Consider the following 16,989-nt stretch of genomic DNA (forward strand, 5'->3'; position numbering starts at 1 on the left):
TGCTTCTTTGCACAGCTGACCTCTCTGTCCATGTAACTTTACTGCTGATTCTAGCTCTGCACCCACTAGCTATATAGAATAATTGAAGATAAAACATCTGAAATCATCAATGTGTACTGAGTTGTATACATTTAAACTTAAAAACCTGTAGTTTATACTGCCATTTCTAAGTATCATGTTTCTAGATTCTGTATGAGTCTGGGCTTCTCTTTTTTTCCCTTTTAGGCTTTGATTTTTTTTTTTTAAGTTTATTTAATTTTTATTTTTATCAAAGCTATACATGCCAATATTTTTAAAGAGTCAAACATTAGAAGCAGAATTGTTATTTTTTAAAAAGCCTTTCCCCCATTTTATGCTTCCCTGAGGCCATCACTTTTAAATCTTTGAACTAAATCTTTTGCTATTTCTCTCTGTATCTCTAACATGCTTATATTGCTGCCACCTGACAAGTTTTTGGCATTAATTTTGGCCTCCACTGTTCAAGATGAAGATTGCACTTATGTTCCATCTACATGCTTCCAGTCCCCTTATCCTGCTGTAGAGGTATCATGGTTCTGTTTGGACTGATGTTCAGGTCCTTTCATTATGACTATGTAAATGTTCTTTACAGCTGACTCATGTAGTATTTCATCATTCCTACATAATCTTGTGTTGCTCTTGGGGATAATTTTCGTGTTTTGCTGTTTACCTGGTTTTCTGTGTACTTGTTGAGGACTAATTGACCTCTACATTCTTACCTGGTTGTGTGAATTTCTTTGAGTCAGCACAGATACCTTTGATAGTCTTTTTTTTTTTTTAATTATTATTTTATTTATTTTTATTTTTTTGGCTGCTCTGGGTCTTAGCTGCAGCATGTGGAATCTTTAGTTGCAGTGTGTGAAATCTAGGTCCTTGACCAGGGGTTTAACCCTTGGGATCATGGATTCTTAGCCAAAGGACCACCAGGGAAGTCCCCTTAGATATTAATTAATTTCAATTTCCTGACAAGACATCTCCTGTAGCTCCAGTCTGGGCTACCCGCTTCTCAGGCCTGTTCAAAGTTATCAATTTGAGATCTCCCTTCACATCATTACCAAGGATTCACTTCATCTTTCTTGTGTTGGTGTCCCAATTATGTGGAATCCATGTACTTAAAAAATTTTATTAAAACGTGTTTTTAAAATGGCCGTGTAGCTTTATTTTGCAACTCTGAGTAAGAAAAATAAACTGGGAAAAGGAGGGAAGAAAAGATGGTGAAATAGAGTTGGAGGAAGAAAACGTCCATTTTGCCTTTAAGCTAGAAGGCCTGGGGAACATTTAGAATATCTGTGTTTGGAATGAGACCAATAAATCTAGTCAACTTGGCGGATTGAACACTGGTATTTATCTTTGCCTCTAGTAGCAGGAGTCTAAGGCCTAGGGATCTCTGAGGGTGTGGATGAGAAGAGAGTCTGAAAACCACAGAACTGCCTGATAGCCTATATCAGGAGTAAGCAGACTCCAGATTCTCATATCATTTCCCCAGCTAAGCAGCAAGGTAACACACTACCCTACAATATTCTGTTTTCACGTCTAACACATATTTCTAGGATACCTTTTGAGTTCATTTTTAGATAAAGTTTGAGGTATAGGTTGGGATTTTGTTTTTTTGTTTGCATATGGGTGTCTAATTATTCTAGTACAGTTTGGTGAAAAGGTTATACTTTTTTCCATTGAATTGCTTATGTACCTTTCCCAAATATTAACCATGTATATACGGGTCTGAATTTTCTATTTCATTGATCTGTTTGTCTTGACACTAATACCAAATGGTCTTGATTATGGTAGCTTTAATAGTATATATTGAAATCAAGTGGTGTGAGTAACGTAGAAAACTATTTTGTCTATTCTAGTCTTCTGCCTTTCCTTATACTTTAAAATCAGTTTATCAATATTTACCCCCAAGATCCTGCTGGGATTTTGATTTGGCTTGCGTTGCAACTATAGTGAAGTGAAAGTTAGTCACTCAGTCATGTCTGACTCTGAGACCCCATAGACTGTAGCCCTCTAGGTGCCTCTGTCCATGGAATTCTCCAGGCAAGAATACTGGAGTGGGTTGCCATGCCCTTCTCCAGGGAATCTTCCTGAGCCAGGGATTGAACCCAAGTCTCTTGCATTGCAAGCAGATTCTTAACCATCTGAGGCACCAGTGCAGCCCTGCAACTATAGATCAATTAGGAAAGAATTTATTAAGTAATATTGAGTCTTCCAGTCTGTGAATGCGGTGTAGTTCTCCATTTATTGAGCCTTTGATTTCTCTCATCAGTGTTCCTGTCCTGGTGTTTTCTTTCTTGGTTTATTCCCTTAATTTGGAAAAAAATACCTCCTTTAGTAGGTTCCTGGGAAAAGGATACATGTAATTCTTTGATAACTTGCATATTTTTATTCTTACTTCATGCATATTTATATTTGGCTGGATTTAGAATTCTAGATTGGAAATTATTTTCTCTCAGAATTTAAAATGTGTTTTTCCCTTGCATTTTTCCTGCTAGGGTAGCTATTGAAGTCTGATTCTGGTTCTTGATTTTTTTTCTTTTTTTTGTATTAAACTTTTTTTATTCTCTCTGGAACCTCTTAGGGTCTTCCTTGTGATCCATCTTCTGACATTTTTCAGTGATGTGCCTTTTTTTGTGGATCTGTTTTCATCCATTATGCTGTACACTGTGGGTGTCTTTCAATCTGGAAATTTATATTTTGCAGTTGGAAAGTTTTTTCCTGAATTCTTAGATTTCTTCCCACCTGTTTTCCTTGTTCCTTACTTTTCTTAGCTTTTCTTTTATTCCTGAACTCCTTGTCTTCTAATCCATATTCTATTAGATTTATTCAATTTGTCTTTCTATTACATTTTTATTTCTGCTATGAGTGCTTAATTGCATAGGGTATTTTGCTTTGTTCTCATCATTGTTTATTTTTGTACCATCTGTTGTTCTCTGTGCGTATGTCTGTGCATTTGTTTTAAGTTCACTTCTCTCTGTATCTGCATCATCTGTTTCTTCCAACATAGTTTCTTCTGTTTGTCTCTGCATTCGTGTTAAAGGTTTCCCTCCTTGAATGTCTCAGTTCAGTTCAGTCGCTCAGTCGTATCCAGCTCTTTGCGACCCCATGAACCACAGCACGCCAGGCGTCCTTGTCCATCACCAACACCCGGAGTCCACCCAAACCCATGTTCATTGAGTCGATGATGCCATCCAACCATCTCATCCTCTGTCGTCCCCTTCTTCTCCTGCCTTCAATCTTTACCAGCATCAGGGTCTTTTCCAGTGAGTCAGCTCTTTGCATCAGGTGGCCAAGTATTGGAGTTTCAGCTTCAACATCAGTCCTTCTAATGAACACTCAGGACTGATCTCCTTTAGGATGGACTGGTTGGATCTCCTTGCAGTCCAAGGGACTCTCAAGAGTCTTCTCCAACACCACAGTTCAAAAGCATCAATTCTTCGGCGCTCAGCTTTCTTTATAGTCCAACTCTCACATCCATACATGACCACTGGAAAAACCAGAGCCTTGACTAGACAGACCTTTCTGGCAAAGTAATGTCTCTGCTTTTGAATATGCTATCTAGGATGGTCATAAGTTTCCTTCCAAGGAGTAAGTGTCTTTTAATTTCATGGCTGCAATCACCATCTGCGGTGCTTTTGGAGCCCAGAAAAATAAAGTCAGCCACTGTTTCCATTGTTTCCCCATCTATTTCCCATGAAGTGATGGGACCGAATGCCATGATCTTCGTTTTCTGAATGTTGAGCTTTAAGCCAACTTTTTCACTCTCCTCTTTCACTTTCATCACGAGGCTCTTTAGTTCTTCTTCACTTTCTGCCATAAGGTGGTGTTATCTGCATATCTGAGGTTATTGATATTTCTCCCAGCAATCTTGATTCCAGCTTATGCTTCATCCAGCCCAGCGTTTTTCATGATGTACTCTGCATATAAGTTAAATAAGTAGGGTGACAAGATACAGCCTTGACGTACTCCTTTTCCTATTTGGAACCAGTCTGTTATTCCATGTCCAGTTATGACTATTGCTTCCTGACCTGCATACAGATTTCTCAAGAGGCAGGTCAGGTGGTCTGGTATTCCCATTTCTTGAAGAATTTTCCACAGTTTATTGTGATCCACCCAGTCAAAGGCTTTGGCATAGTCAATAAAGCAGAAATAGATGTTTTTATGGAATTCTCTTGCCTTTTCCATGATCCAGTGGATGTTGGCAATTTGATCTCTGCTTCCTCTGCCTTTTCTAAAACCAGCTTGAATATCAGGAAGTTCATGGTTCAGGTATTGCTGAAGCCTGGCTTGGAGAATTTTGAGCATTACTTCACTAGCGTGTGAGATGAGTGCAATTGTGCGGTAGTTTGAGCATTCTTTGGCATTACCTTTCTTTGGGATAGGAATGAAAACTGATCTTTTCCAGTCCTGTGGCCACTGCTGAGTTTTCCAAATTTGCTGGCATATTGAGTGCAGCACTTTCACAACATCATCTTTCAGGATTTGAAATAGCTCAACTGAAATTCCATCACCTCCACTAGCTTTGTTCATAGTGATGCTTCCTAAGGCCCACTTGACTTCACATTCCAGGATGTTTGGCTCTAGGTGAGTGATCACATCATGGTGATTATCTGGGTCATGAAGATCTTTTTTGTACAGTTCTTCTATGTATTCTTGCCATCTCTTCTTAATATCTTGTGCTTCTCTTAGGTCCCTACCATTTCTGTCCTTTATCAAACCCATCCTTGCCTAAAATGTTCCCTTGGTATCTCTAATTTTCTTCAAGAGATCTCTAGTCTTTCCCATTCTATTGTCTTCCTCTATTTCTTTGCATTGATTGCTGAGGAAGACTTTATCTCTCCTTGCTATTCTTTGGAACTCTGCACTCAAATGGGTATATCTTTCATTTCTCCTTTGCTTTTCACTTCCCTTCTTTTCACAGCTATTTGTAAGGCCTCCCCAGACAGACATTTTGCTTTTTTGCATTTCTTTTTCTTGGGGATGGTCTTGATCCCTGTCTCCTGTACAATGTCATGAACCTCCGACCATAGTTCATCAGGCACTCTGTCTATCAGATCTAGTCCCTTAAATCTATTTCTCACTTCCACTGTATAATCATAAGGAATTTGATTTAGGTCATACCTGAATGGTCTAGTGGTTTTCCCTACATTCTTCAATTTAAGTCTGAATTTGGCAATAAGGAGTTCATGATCTGAGCCACAGTCAGCTCCCGGTCTTGTTTTTGCTGACTGTATAGAGCTTCTCCATCTTTGGCTGCAAAGAATATAATCAATCTGATTTCGATGTCGACCATCTGGTGATGTCCATGTGTAGAGTCTTCTCTTGTGCTGTTGGAAGAGGGTGTTTGTTATGACCAGTGTGTTCTCTTGGAAGAACTCTATTAGCCTTTGCCCTGCTTCATTCCGTATTCCAAGGCCAAATTTGCCTGTTACTCCAGGTGTTTTTTGACTTCCTACTTTTGCATTCCAGTCCCCTATAATGAAAAGGACATCTTTTTGGGTGTTAATTCCAGAAGGTCTTGTATGTTTTCATAGAACTGTTCAACTTCAGCTTCTTCAGCATTACTGGTCAGGGCATAGACTTGGATTACCATGATATTGAATGGTTTGCCTTGGAAACGAACAGAGATCTTTCTGTCGTTTTTGAGCTTGCGTCTGAGTACTGCATTTTGGACTCTTTTGTTGACCATGATGGCTACTCCATTTCTTCTAAGGGATTCCTGCCCACAGTAGTAGATATAATGGTCATCTGAGTTAAATTCACCCATTCCAGTCCATCTTAGTTCACTGATTCCTAGAATGTCGATGTTCACTCTTGCCATCTCCTGTTTGACCACTTCCAGTTTGCCTTGATTTATGGCTCTAACATTCCAGGTTCCTATGTAATATTGCTCTTTACAGGATCAAACCTTGCTTCTATCACCATTCCCATCCACAACTTGGTGTTGTTTTGCTTTGGTGCCATCCCTTCATTCTTTCTGGAGTTACTTCTCCACTGATCTCCAGTAGCATATTGGGCACCTACCGACCTGGGGAGTTCATCTTCCAGTGTCCTATCTTTTTGCTTTTTCATACCGTTCATGGGGTTCTCAAGGCAAGAATACTGAAGTGGTTTGCCATTCCCTTCTCCAGTGGGCCACATTCCATCAGACCTCTCCACCATGACCCGTCCGTCTTGGGTGGCCCCACGGGCGTGGCTTAGTTTCATTGAGTTAGACAAGGCTGTGGTCCATGTGATCAGATTGGCCTATTGTCTGTGTGGTTTCAGTCTGTCTGCCCTCTGATGCCCTCTCTCTCAGTGCCTACCGTCTTGGTTTTCTCTTACCTTGGATGTGGGGTATCTCTTCACAGCTGCTGCAGCAAGGCGCCGTCGCTGTTGGTAGTACTTAATTATCTGCTCATTGTTTAAGTGCCAGGCTCCAAAAGCTGGTTGAAAGCAGTGTATTCATTTGAGGATGGGGTTGTTGTTCATTGTAGGGTGGTCTGTGTGTTTGTCACTCAGTCATTTCCAACTTTTTGTGACCCATGAATTATAGCCTGCCAGGCTCCTCTATCCATGGAATTCTCTAGGCAAGAGTACTGGAGTAGTTGCCATTCCCTTCTCCTGGGGATCTTCCTGACCCAGGGGTCAAACCTGAGTCTCCTGTATTACAGGCAGATTCTTTACAGTCTGAGTCACCAGGGAAGCCCTGTAGGTGGTTTGGCTAGGCCCTATTTTTTTTGAAACACTCAGTGTCAGTATCTTTTGGTCTTTTTTTTTTTTTTTTTTTTAAACTGATCAGATTTTCCTCAGGAAATCTCTTCTCATCTCCTGGAGAGTGTTTGTTTGACTGCTAGAATTCTGGGACCCAAGCAGGGAAAGAAAATTGGAGAGGGACTTGGTCTCAGTATTTAATATGTAAACTTGCACTTACTCCTTTTCTCTCCCCTTGCCCATAACTTTTCTGGATAGAGGAGGGGCAGTTAGTTCCCTTCCTGCTCCAAAGGTCTGACAGCTCGCTTTCATGAATCCTCCCATTTTTCTCCTCCGGTTCCAGAAATGTCATACACCAGAAATTCCTGAAGTTTGGGAGAGTTTTATGGCATTAATTGGCTTGCTTCCTGGCCTTTCCCACTGTTGACTCAGAATTTAGTTTCTTGGATTCTGCTAGGTTAATTGTCTCTCTCCCTAAATCCTGCTGCTGCTTCTGCTAAGTCACTTGAGTCGCGTCCGACTCTGTGCGACCCCATAGACGGCAGCCCACCAGGCTCCCCTGTCCCTGGGATTCTCCAGGCAAGAGTACTGGAGTGGGTTGCCATTTCCTTCTCCAATACCTAAATCCTAGTTCCAGATATTTTGAATTCCTCTACTGTCATTTAAGGGGCATTTTGGGAGGGAGCAGCATTAAATGCATATGTTCAATTAGCAACTACTAGAAGTACTACCCATGTCTCATCTGTATGAGTGAATTCTAGTTTAACAGTTCCCCTGAAGTGTCGTGCATAGAAAGGAACTCACTAGACTAGATGTAGTCAGTTCTTTCTTCTGAATTCTTTGTGTTGCCTAAAGTTGCATTGGGCTTCCCAGGTGGCTCAGTGGTAAAGAACCTGCCTGCCAATGCAGGAGATGCGGGTTCAATCCCTGGGTCAGGAAGATCCACTGGAGTAGGATATGGCAACCCACTCTAGTATTCTTGCCTGGAAAATTCCATGGAGACAGGAGCCTGGCAGGATACAGTCCATGGGGTTGTGAAGAGTCGGACATGACTGAGCACGCACACACGCAAAGGCTGCATTAGCCTTTTCAACAACTTTACTTACGTTAGCTTGCTGTCCACCAAAAACCCTAAGTCATTCCCCACCTCCCACACTTCCAACCATGTTCTAGTAGTGTTGGATTTTAAAAAGATAAGTAGAAAACTTGAATTTTCTGAGAAAATGTAAAGCTGTTGATTTTTGTCCAGTTTGGCAGATTGTATGAGCTTTTGGAATTCTGACTTTATTATCTGTTGTATTTGCTATTGCTTCCTCAAGTTTTTATTATCTGATAATTTGGTCAGCAAATAATTTATGTCTTCAAGTTCATTTGGCAAAGGGCTTATTTATTGTGGGGTTCATTGTAGTGTGGTCCTGCCGGCCTGTTTTCTTTAGAATTCCCTGTGCCATTATCTCTGAGAAGGCAATGGCACCCCACTCCAGTACTCTTGCCTGGAAAATCCCATGGACGGAGGAGCCTGGTAGGCTGCAGTCCATGGGGTCGCTAAGAGTCGGACACGACTGAGCGACTTCACTTTCACTTTTCACTTTCATGCATTGGAGAAGGAAATGGCAGCCCACTCCAGTGTTCTTGCCTGGAGCGTCCCAGGAATGGGGGAGCCTGAGGGGCGCTGTCTATGGGGTCGCACAGAGTCAGACACGACTGAAGTGACTTAGCCGTAGCCGTGCCATTATCTTTTTGCCTTGGTATCATTTATCATTTTACTTTATTTATTAAAAATGTTTTTGATTTCTTTTGAGGACCTCTGTTTACTTGATCAGTTCTTTTCTCAAGACCATTGTAGCAGTTCCAAATATACTTGACCCTTATTTTAGTCCATTTTTCTCCATCTTATTGTGAGAGATAGTACTAGAGATGAGATCAACAAATTTTAGTAAAATTCAGATATATCAACTCTTTTCCAATTTATTCTCTTTACTATTAAACCAAGGACATGACATTAGCCAGATGTGGCTTACTCAGGTACATGTGCTGGTTCTAACCATTCGCCTCATCCTTTTCTCAGTGCCCACAAGCCCTCTTTTGATCATCTGTTCTGGAATTTTACCTTGAGTTGAAGTTAGGCTCAGTTGCAAAGTTTGTGGTGTTCCCTTTTCTAAAAATGGTTCTCATTCTCTGCCATTGCAGAGGGCATATAACCTGTCTGGATCACCAGGGTGTGCATACCTCCCTGGGAGACAGGAGAGGCAGTGTCTCTCTGTTCTCAGGGTATTGCACTGGTCTGACATGTAGCAGAGATTCAGTCAACGTCTGGGTAACTTGTTTATTTGAAACAGCGTAGAGTTCTTTCTGAATTTCATCACCTATTCACATATTAGGGCTTCAGTGTTTACAGACCACTGTTGAGTCTCATCCTACTAAATTTTGATGATACCTATAAGGTTGTACTTTCCTGTGTTTAAAGTGTCAAGATTTACTGGTAAAAAAGTCTTTTCGTAGTACCTGCTGGTATTCCAAGCATTGTGCTGAGCTTTGGAGATATAGCAATGAATGAAAACTCTCAGGGAGCCCACCACCCAATGGGGAGGAGAGGATTAAAGGAGCACTGACAGTCAAGGCTTGTGTATGACACATCCTGCACATGTCTTATAGTGGAAGGTTGTCTTTGTGATGCTTCCCTTTTTCCAAAAATGTTTTCCTAGGACTGGCTCTCATCTTTATTTACATATAGTATCTGACATGTACCAACTTTACTGCCACTGACCTAGTCCAAATTAGCATCTTGTGCTTGGTGACTATAGTCCTTTCTTTTCACAGCAGCCTGAGTGATCAAAGAGCAGCTCAGATCCCATCTCTGTGAGCTTGGAGCCCTCCAGCAACTTCATCACGCTTAAATGTGACATCCAGACTTTCTCATCTGGCTCTGCCTACCTCTTCTTTCTTACCATTGTTTTCATTCATTATGTTCTGGCCCTGAGCCTTGTCTGCAGATGTGTCCTTGTCAAAGCCTTCCTCTTATCTGGTTCTACCCTCAGATCTGCCAGGCTTGCATCCACAGTTCTGAAGCAGCCCTTCCAGCCCAGCCCTCTCATTTTCTCTTTCTTTACTTGGCTCTATTTTTCTATCAGCTGATCATCACCTGAAATCACTAATGTATTTTTATTGACTTTCTCCTTCCATAAGCTCCATGAGCAGGGATTTGTCTGTTTTGTTGATGCTGTATCCCCAGCATTATACTGGGGCCTGGCACCTAGGAGATAGATGGCCAGTGAGTGAGTGGTGGATAAATGATACATTATAGTATCACTATCGTTTACATCCTTTCTTCCACCCTTCCATTTGTAGTTCAAGGCCCTTCTGTTGAGAACTTCTGATGAAATAAGCCAGTTTCTGGGCAAAGGCATTCTTTCAGACTTAATCAGGTGCCCTCTGGTACAGTTAATGCTTAATCTTTGCATTGCCTCGTGCTAAGTGCTAAGTCGCTTTAGTCGTGTCCGACTCTTTGTGAACCTATGGGCTGTAGCCTGCCAGGCTCCTCTCTCCATGGGATTCTCCAGGCAAGAATACTGGGGTAGGTTGCCATGTGTTCCTCCAGGGGATCTTCCTGACCCAGGGATCAAACCTGTGTCTCTTATGTCTCCTGCATTGGCAGGCGGGCTCCTTACCACTGGCACCAGTGTCTTAAGATTATAAAATACTAAATTCTGTTCTTTAATGCCATCCATTAACATTAACGTTAACCAGTGGTTAACGTTCCATATACTTCTTAGTTCTTCTGGAATAATAGATGAAAATGCTAACTGCTGAGTTTTTATTGTTTCTATTATCCCATAATCTTGATGGCTTTCTCTTACCTCTTGGGTTCCTCCTGCCAGACCTTGTTAGACTTGTTAACTTTCTCTGTAGCATGGGATTATGGTTTTATAGAAGAGTCTGACAATTTTTTAATCTTAAAGTTACCTTCTAGCTTCTCTGGTACAGATTTTGCATTTCTTTCCTTTTGTCTGTATGTTTCCTGGGATCATTTTGTTGCTGTTTTAGTGACCTTCTTTAATTACAACTGGGTGTGGGAAGGCTCTGTGAAGCAAAAGGAATGGACTTTGGTCTTGAGGATGAAAAATAACTTCAGTAAGACATAGATAAAGAAATTTTTGCCTGAAGGTATCACGTGAGCAAAGGCACAGAAGCATACAGTGCTTAATATGTTTGGCAAAAGTGGTGTGGAATGACTGGAGAATGTGTTTATCTGCAGTGTGAGGCCTGGCTGAGGGGTAGATTATAATCTTAAATGCTAGGCTCAGGATTATGGGGTGCCTGTACTTTAGTTTCATGATACTTTTGTATTTCTGGTATAGTAATTATTATTTTATGTATTGGGCTTGTTGTACACATGTGTGTGCATGTGTGCGCTCAATTGCTAAGTTATGTCTGACTCTTTGTGGCTCCATGGACTGTAGCCCACCAGGCTCCTCTGTCAGTGGGATTTTCTAGGCAAGAATACCAGAGTGGGTTGCCATTTCCTTCTCTAGGGGATCTTCACGACCCAGGTATGAAACCTGCATCTCCTGCATTGGTAGGCAGATTCTTTACCACTGAGCCATCTGGGAAGCCCCATGGGACTTTTAATGTTTTCCCCTGTCTTTGATAGTACCTACATAGTAGCTTGCACATAATAGGTGTTCAATGTTGAGTTGAATTCTTGATAAAGAGGATTTAATTTTTCCAAGAATCTCTAAGGGAGACTTTTTCTATTCAATTAATCTAAGCAAAGAACTTTTAGTATAATTTTTTATTGCATATCTTATCTGAATTTGCACTGTGGATATTCATTTTTTTGGTCTTCTTTGCCTCTCCCATATCACTGTTTCCTATATATAATCTGTGGTCACTATACCAGGCAGTGCTGGCATCAGAGAAGATTGGGAAATAGTTTCCACAATTCCCCATTCTTGATAAGACAGTATTTTCGCAATTTTCAGTGTAATACTGTGCAGAGCCATCTTCATGCACCCCCTTCCAGTTAGAGAACTGCCTTTGATTTTTGCGGGGACACTTTGTGTCCTTCAAAGAAGAAAATGAGCCACCATTAACTGTCCTGTGTTAGATATAACTGTCCTATTTACAGATAAGAAAACAAGTTGATAGAAGTTAAAATGATTTAGGTTGTAAGCAAATTGTCGAGAATTAGAACACAGGCCTCAGGTTGTTTTCTTTACTCTTTATTTTTAGGTATTGCAAATTCCATTAATGGCCTATGGACCAGTTGGGGAGAAAAAGGAATTTTTGCAGCATTGGCTAGTTCATATGCTGAAAGTATGTCTTCCCCATTTGCTAGGGGATACAGGCAAATTCACAGCCTTTGGCCTTTCTTGTACCATATGAATGGAACTAGATAGTACTTTCAGAAAACCACGATCAGGGCATCCGGTCCCATCACTTCATGGCAAATAAATGGGGAAACAGTGGAAATAGTGTCAGACTTTATTTTTCTGGGCTCCAAAATCACTGCAAATGGTGATTGCAACCATGAAATTAAAACACACTTACTCCTTGGAAGGAAAGTTATGACCAACTCAGACAGCATATTAAAAAGCAGAGACATTACTTTGCCAACAAAGGTCTGTCTAGTCAAGGCTATGGTTTTTCCAGTGGTCATGTATGGATGTGAGAGTTGGACTATAAAGAAAGCTGAGCGCTGAAGAATTGATGCTTTTGAACTGTGGTGTTGGAGAAGACTCTTGAGAGTTCCTTGGACTACAAGGAGATCCAACCAGTCCATCCTAAAGGAGATCAGTCCTGAGTGTTCGAAGGACTGATGTTGAAGCTGAAACTCCAATACTTTGGGCACCTGATGCGAAGAGCTGACTCATTTGAAAAGACCCTGATGCTGGTAAAGATTGAAGGCAGGAGGAGAAGGGGATGACAGAGGATGAGATGGTTGGATGGCATCACTGACTCAATGCGCATGGGTTTGGGTAGACTCTGGGAGTTGGTGATGGACCGGGAGGCCTGTTGTGCTGTAGTTCATGGGGTCACAAAGAGTTGGACACGACTGAGCAACTGAACTGACTGACTGAGATAGTAAAAAAAAAAAAAAACTAAACATTTTTAACATGTTACATATTATGTTGCTGCTGCTGCTGCTAAGTCGCTTCAGTCGTGTCAGACTCTGTGTGACCCCATAGATGGCAGCCCACCAGGCTCCCCCGTCCCTGGGATTCTCTAGGCAAGAACACTGGAGTGGGTTGCCATTTCCTTCTCCAACATACTATGTTAAGATACAGTAATTCTGTTTAACATATTTAGCTTTTAATTTTCTTTCCTATATTTTTTGAGATTGACATTGTAATTCTCAAAGTATCTTCTGCATTTAGTATAAACCATTCCTGTTGGCTGATAATTTTGATTAGAGTAAGAGTTACCCCTAATTCATTTCTAGGACATAAAATGTTGTTGAATTAGAAGTAGGGGTGTTATGTTATTCCTTATTGTCAATGTGGTTAATATGGACTACTGGAGATGAGTGGATTACATTTTTCCTGTTATTAATACTTGTCAGCTAGGTTTTTCCTTTTTAGTTTTTTCAGTTCTGATTGAATAGGTGCCCATTGATTTGAAAAATCTATATGTAAACTGAGGATGCTGGGCTCTTAGACCGTTTCATGGTGGATGATTTGTATAAAACAACTGAGTGAATTTCATTCAAGCAATAGGAATCTTGAAGGTGTGAGTCCATTTTGAAAAGGTGTTATGTTTTGTGTATATTGGCTGATTCTTTACCAGCTGTCACAGAACATTGATAGTCATATCAATATCATAGCTCATTAACCAATTTGGCATTGCTTTGTTTTTCTCTCAATAGAATGTGCCTAAAAATTTTTTTTTGTTCTTAACGTTAAGAATAAACTACTTTTCCTGGTTCTGATGGTCTTCAGAATCAAACAGCATTCTTAACTTGTAAGGAACCCTTAACCCTATGTCTTCTGTCTTTTATCTACACCCAGTCATTATTTCTCTATGCATACAAATGTTTCATAGTGGTAAAAGACAGGATTGGGTGGGAATACTGACACTGATGTTAGAGAGAAAAATAGTGAATAAAGCTAATAAAGACAAAGGATATATCCACAAGTAAGATTTTGTTTATGCTCATTATAGCAAACTCTTATTCATGCTTTTATTAAGTAATCCACTGATTCTCATTTTGCATGTTCTCCTATAAGCCATATGAAGCATCTCTTTTCCCACTTCTGTTCTGTTTAGCAGTATATCCAGTATTATATTCAAAGTTTGCTCTGGACTCTGACCTTATTTTATTCATCTGACATTTGTCCACCAAGCAATAATTGTACTGGAGGCATACTTTTTGAATAATCATCTTTACTCCAGCCTCACTCCTTTTACTTATGATGTTCAATTTATTTGGAATTTTTCTCCCTTCTGTCCAAATTCTGTCCTGATGAGCCAACTCATGTTCCTTCCTTTCAGGAAGACTTTCTTTTTGGTCAATGCTGATCATTCCCACCCCTGAACACTTAGCATTTAATCATACACCATTCTGGGTCTTATTATCTAAAGTGTTTCATGTCATCTACCTATGGAAACATCGACCATTTTTTAAAGAGATGAGGGCCTGTCATTCTGGGCATAAAACAAGTTCTCATAAGAAACATTTAACTATTTATCAGAAGTTTACTTTGCTATGTAGTGCTGTATTTTACACCTATTATGACTAGTCTTAATGTTACAGATGAAGACTTAGCACACATTGGTTAAGTGAGGTGCCCCTAAAGTCAGATAGTTTCTTTGTAGTAGAGCCAAGATTTGTGAACAGGTTTGTCAAGCTTCAAAACCTGTATTCTTTGTATTCTGGGAAATTCTTGGTAGCTGTAGTTCAAACATTTGTGTGTGTATGTGTATGTGAACAACTAAGAGAATTAAATAGAAGTTTAAGTTTGTCTGAATGTGATTTCCTACTTTGACAGACATTTACTGAGTTCTGCTATCCCATGACATTATCATGAGTCCAAGTTGTAAAGGATAATAATTTAGCTCTTCTTGTTCTCAAAGCTCTTGAATCCAATGGGTAATACAGACATATATATATTGTTTCCTATATACAAGGCAGGATGAATTAAGATTTATAAAAGGAAATTAAATAGGCACGTGGTAGTGGTGGTGGTTTAGTCAATAAGTTGTGTCTGATTCTTGTGACCCCATGGACTGTAGTCCGCCAGGCTCCTCTGTCCATGGGATTCTCCAGGCAAGAATACTGGAGTGGGTTGCCATTTCCTTCTCCAGGGGATCTTCTCAACCCAGGGATCAAACCTGGGTCTCCTACATTGCAGGCAGATTCTTTATCGAGTGAGCTACAAGGGAAGTCAAATAGGCATGTGGGTCTATGGAAAAGATTATCATTTCCAACTGGAGGAATTGGGAATGGTAATAGAAGTTAGCATTTATTCTGGGACTTAATGGATTGATAGAAGTTGACAAGAAGATTGTGTTCAGAGTTTCGAACTTGGAGATTGGAACTCAAGTTCTTATACCACCACTTACTAGCCAGGTAACCTTGGCAAAATTAGCTAATAACTTTGACTTTTCCTCATTTAGTAGCACATACCCCTAGAAGTTGGTAAGAAGACGATAGAAAAAATTAATTGTAAATCTCTTAGCATTGTGTCTAGCACATAATAAGCACTCAGCAAAGAGTAGCTAAAGTAAGTAATTTTATTAATGAGAAGGGCATGAACAGAGGCTTGGGAGAAGCTTGATGGTAGGTATTGAGCCCACTCCAGTATTCTAGCCTGGAGAATTCCACGAACTGTATAGTCCTGGAATCGCAAAGAGTTGGACACGACTGAGGGACTTTTACTTTCTTTTTCCTAGTCTCTTTAGACCTAAAGATATTTATTTCCATATTTATGATGGGACATAGTGGGCTAAGCCTTGAAAGGTAGGTTTGAAATTATGGCTTCAGTGAATTATTTCACCCTTATTAAGTTTTTCTTTTTTAGACTATAGGTAGAGCCTTAGAGTTTCTTTTGTTTTGACAGAGAAGTGATGTGTTGTAACCTGAATTTTAGGAAAATAGCATATAAGAATGGGAAGGTAGACTGGAGTTCAGTGGAGGGGTCCAGCGAGACTGATGATGCTATATAAAGAGGAGACCTAGTCAGAGTCTAAACCAGTGGAGTGGGAGAGGAAAAAAGGGGAGAAAGGATATGAGAGCTTGCAGGGGCAGAAATAGCTCCCTGTTGTTTTATTTCGGTATCACATGGGCTAATACAAAAATGTATTATGCTTATTGTTCAGATTTTAAATCTTGATATGCCTATTGCAGATAAAAGCATAAAGAATAAGGTAATCTTTTATAATTCCAGCATGTAGAAACAAGCTTTAAGTACCTTCCAAATTTACAGCGTCTTTTATACCCAGTGTTAGCTGAAATAATGGTTTATTCAGATCTTCACTGTCACTGTAAGTCTGTATAAATATGATCGTAATTATCTTGACGTGCTTTTCCTTTATTTGTTTTGGGATATTTATGTTTTGTTGTGAAAGAGCAATGTAAGGTTTTTTGTTGTTGTTGTTATTCAGTGTGTCTATTTTTGATTATTTGCATATTGAGAGTAGCTGAAATTTCAGATTTCTGTAGCCTTGCTTTATTCTGTATCAATAATTATCAATAGATGAAACCAACTTTGTGACATTGAATTTTTATTTTAATAGAGCACCCTTAAATGGCTAAAATTTTTGTTGTGTTTCTAGAATTAGAGCCTTTAAAACTTTTTTGAAATAATTTTAGATTTACTTAAGAGTTGTAAAGCGTAGAAAATGTTCCTGGATTCCCTTCATCCAGCTTCAACCAATGTTAATAGCTTGATATGGTACATTTGTCAAAACTAAAAAACTAACATTGGTACAATATCATTAACTAAACTATAGCCTTTATTCAGATTTTCCTAAGTTTTCCACAATTGGCCCTTTTTCTATCCTAGGATTAAATCCAAGATCCCACATTGCATTTAGCCATCACGTTTCCTTCATTAACTCCTTCAGTCTGTAAAGTTTCTCAGGCATTCCTTATATTTCATTCCCTTGTCCCTGCTGGAATGTAAGCACCTATGCTTTTTAGGTAATGGATTACATAATTTGAAATCCACACATGTGTGGGCTCATGTGAAGTTTAAATTCTTAACATTGGTGATATAAAACAGATCTCTAATATTAAGATTTCAAAATCAACTTGAAAAATAATTTGATAAACTTGTTAAT

At 39.8% G+C, this 16,989-nt stretch overlaps 1 protein-coding gene across 5 annotated transcripts in view; it reads left to right on the forward strand.

Annotated features, from left to right (window-relative positions):
• Nucleotides 1–16,989, forward strand: part of SLC44A1 (solute carrier family 44 member 1) — a 251,700-nt gene that overhangs the window by 19,305 nt on the left and 215,406 nt on the right. The gene's annotated exons all lie outside the window — the stretch shown is intronic.

Source organism: Bubalus kerabau, chromosome 4 (genome assembly GCF_029407905.1).
Source record: "Bubalus kerabau isolate K-KA32 ecotype Philippines breed swamp buffalo chromosome 4, PCC_UOA_SB_1v2, whole genome shotgun sequence".
In the NCBI taxonomy this organism is placed as follows: domain Eukaryota; kingdom Metazoa; phylum Chordata; class Mammalia; order Artiodactyla; family Bovidae; genus Bubalus; species Bubalus kerabau.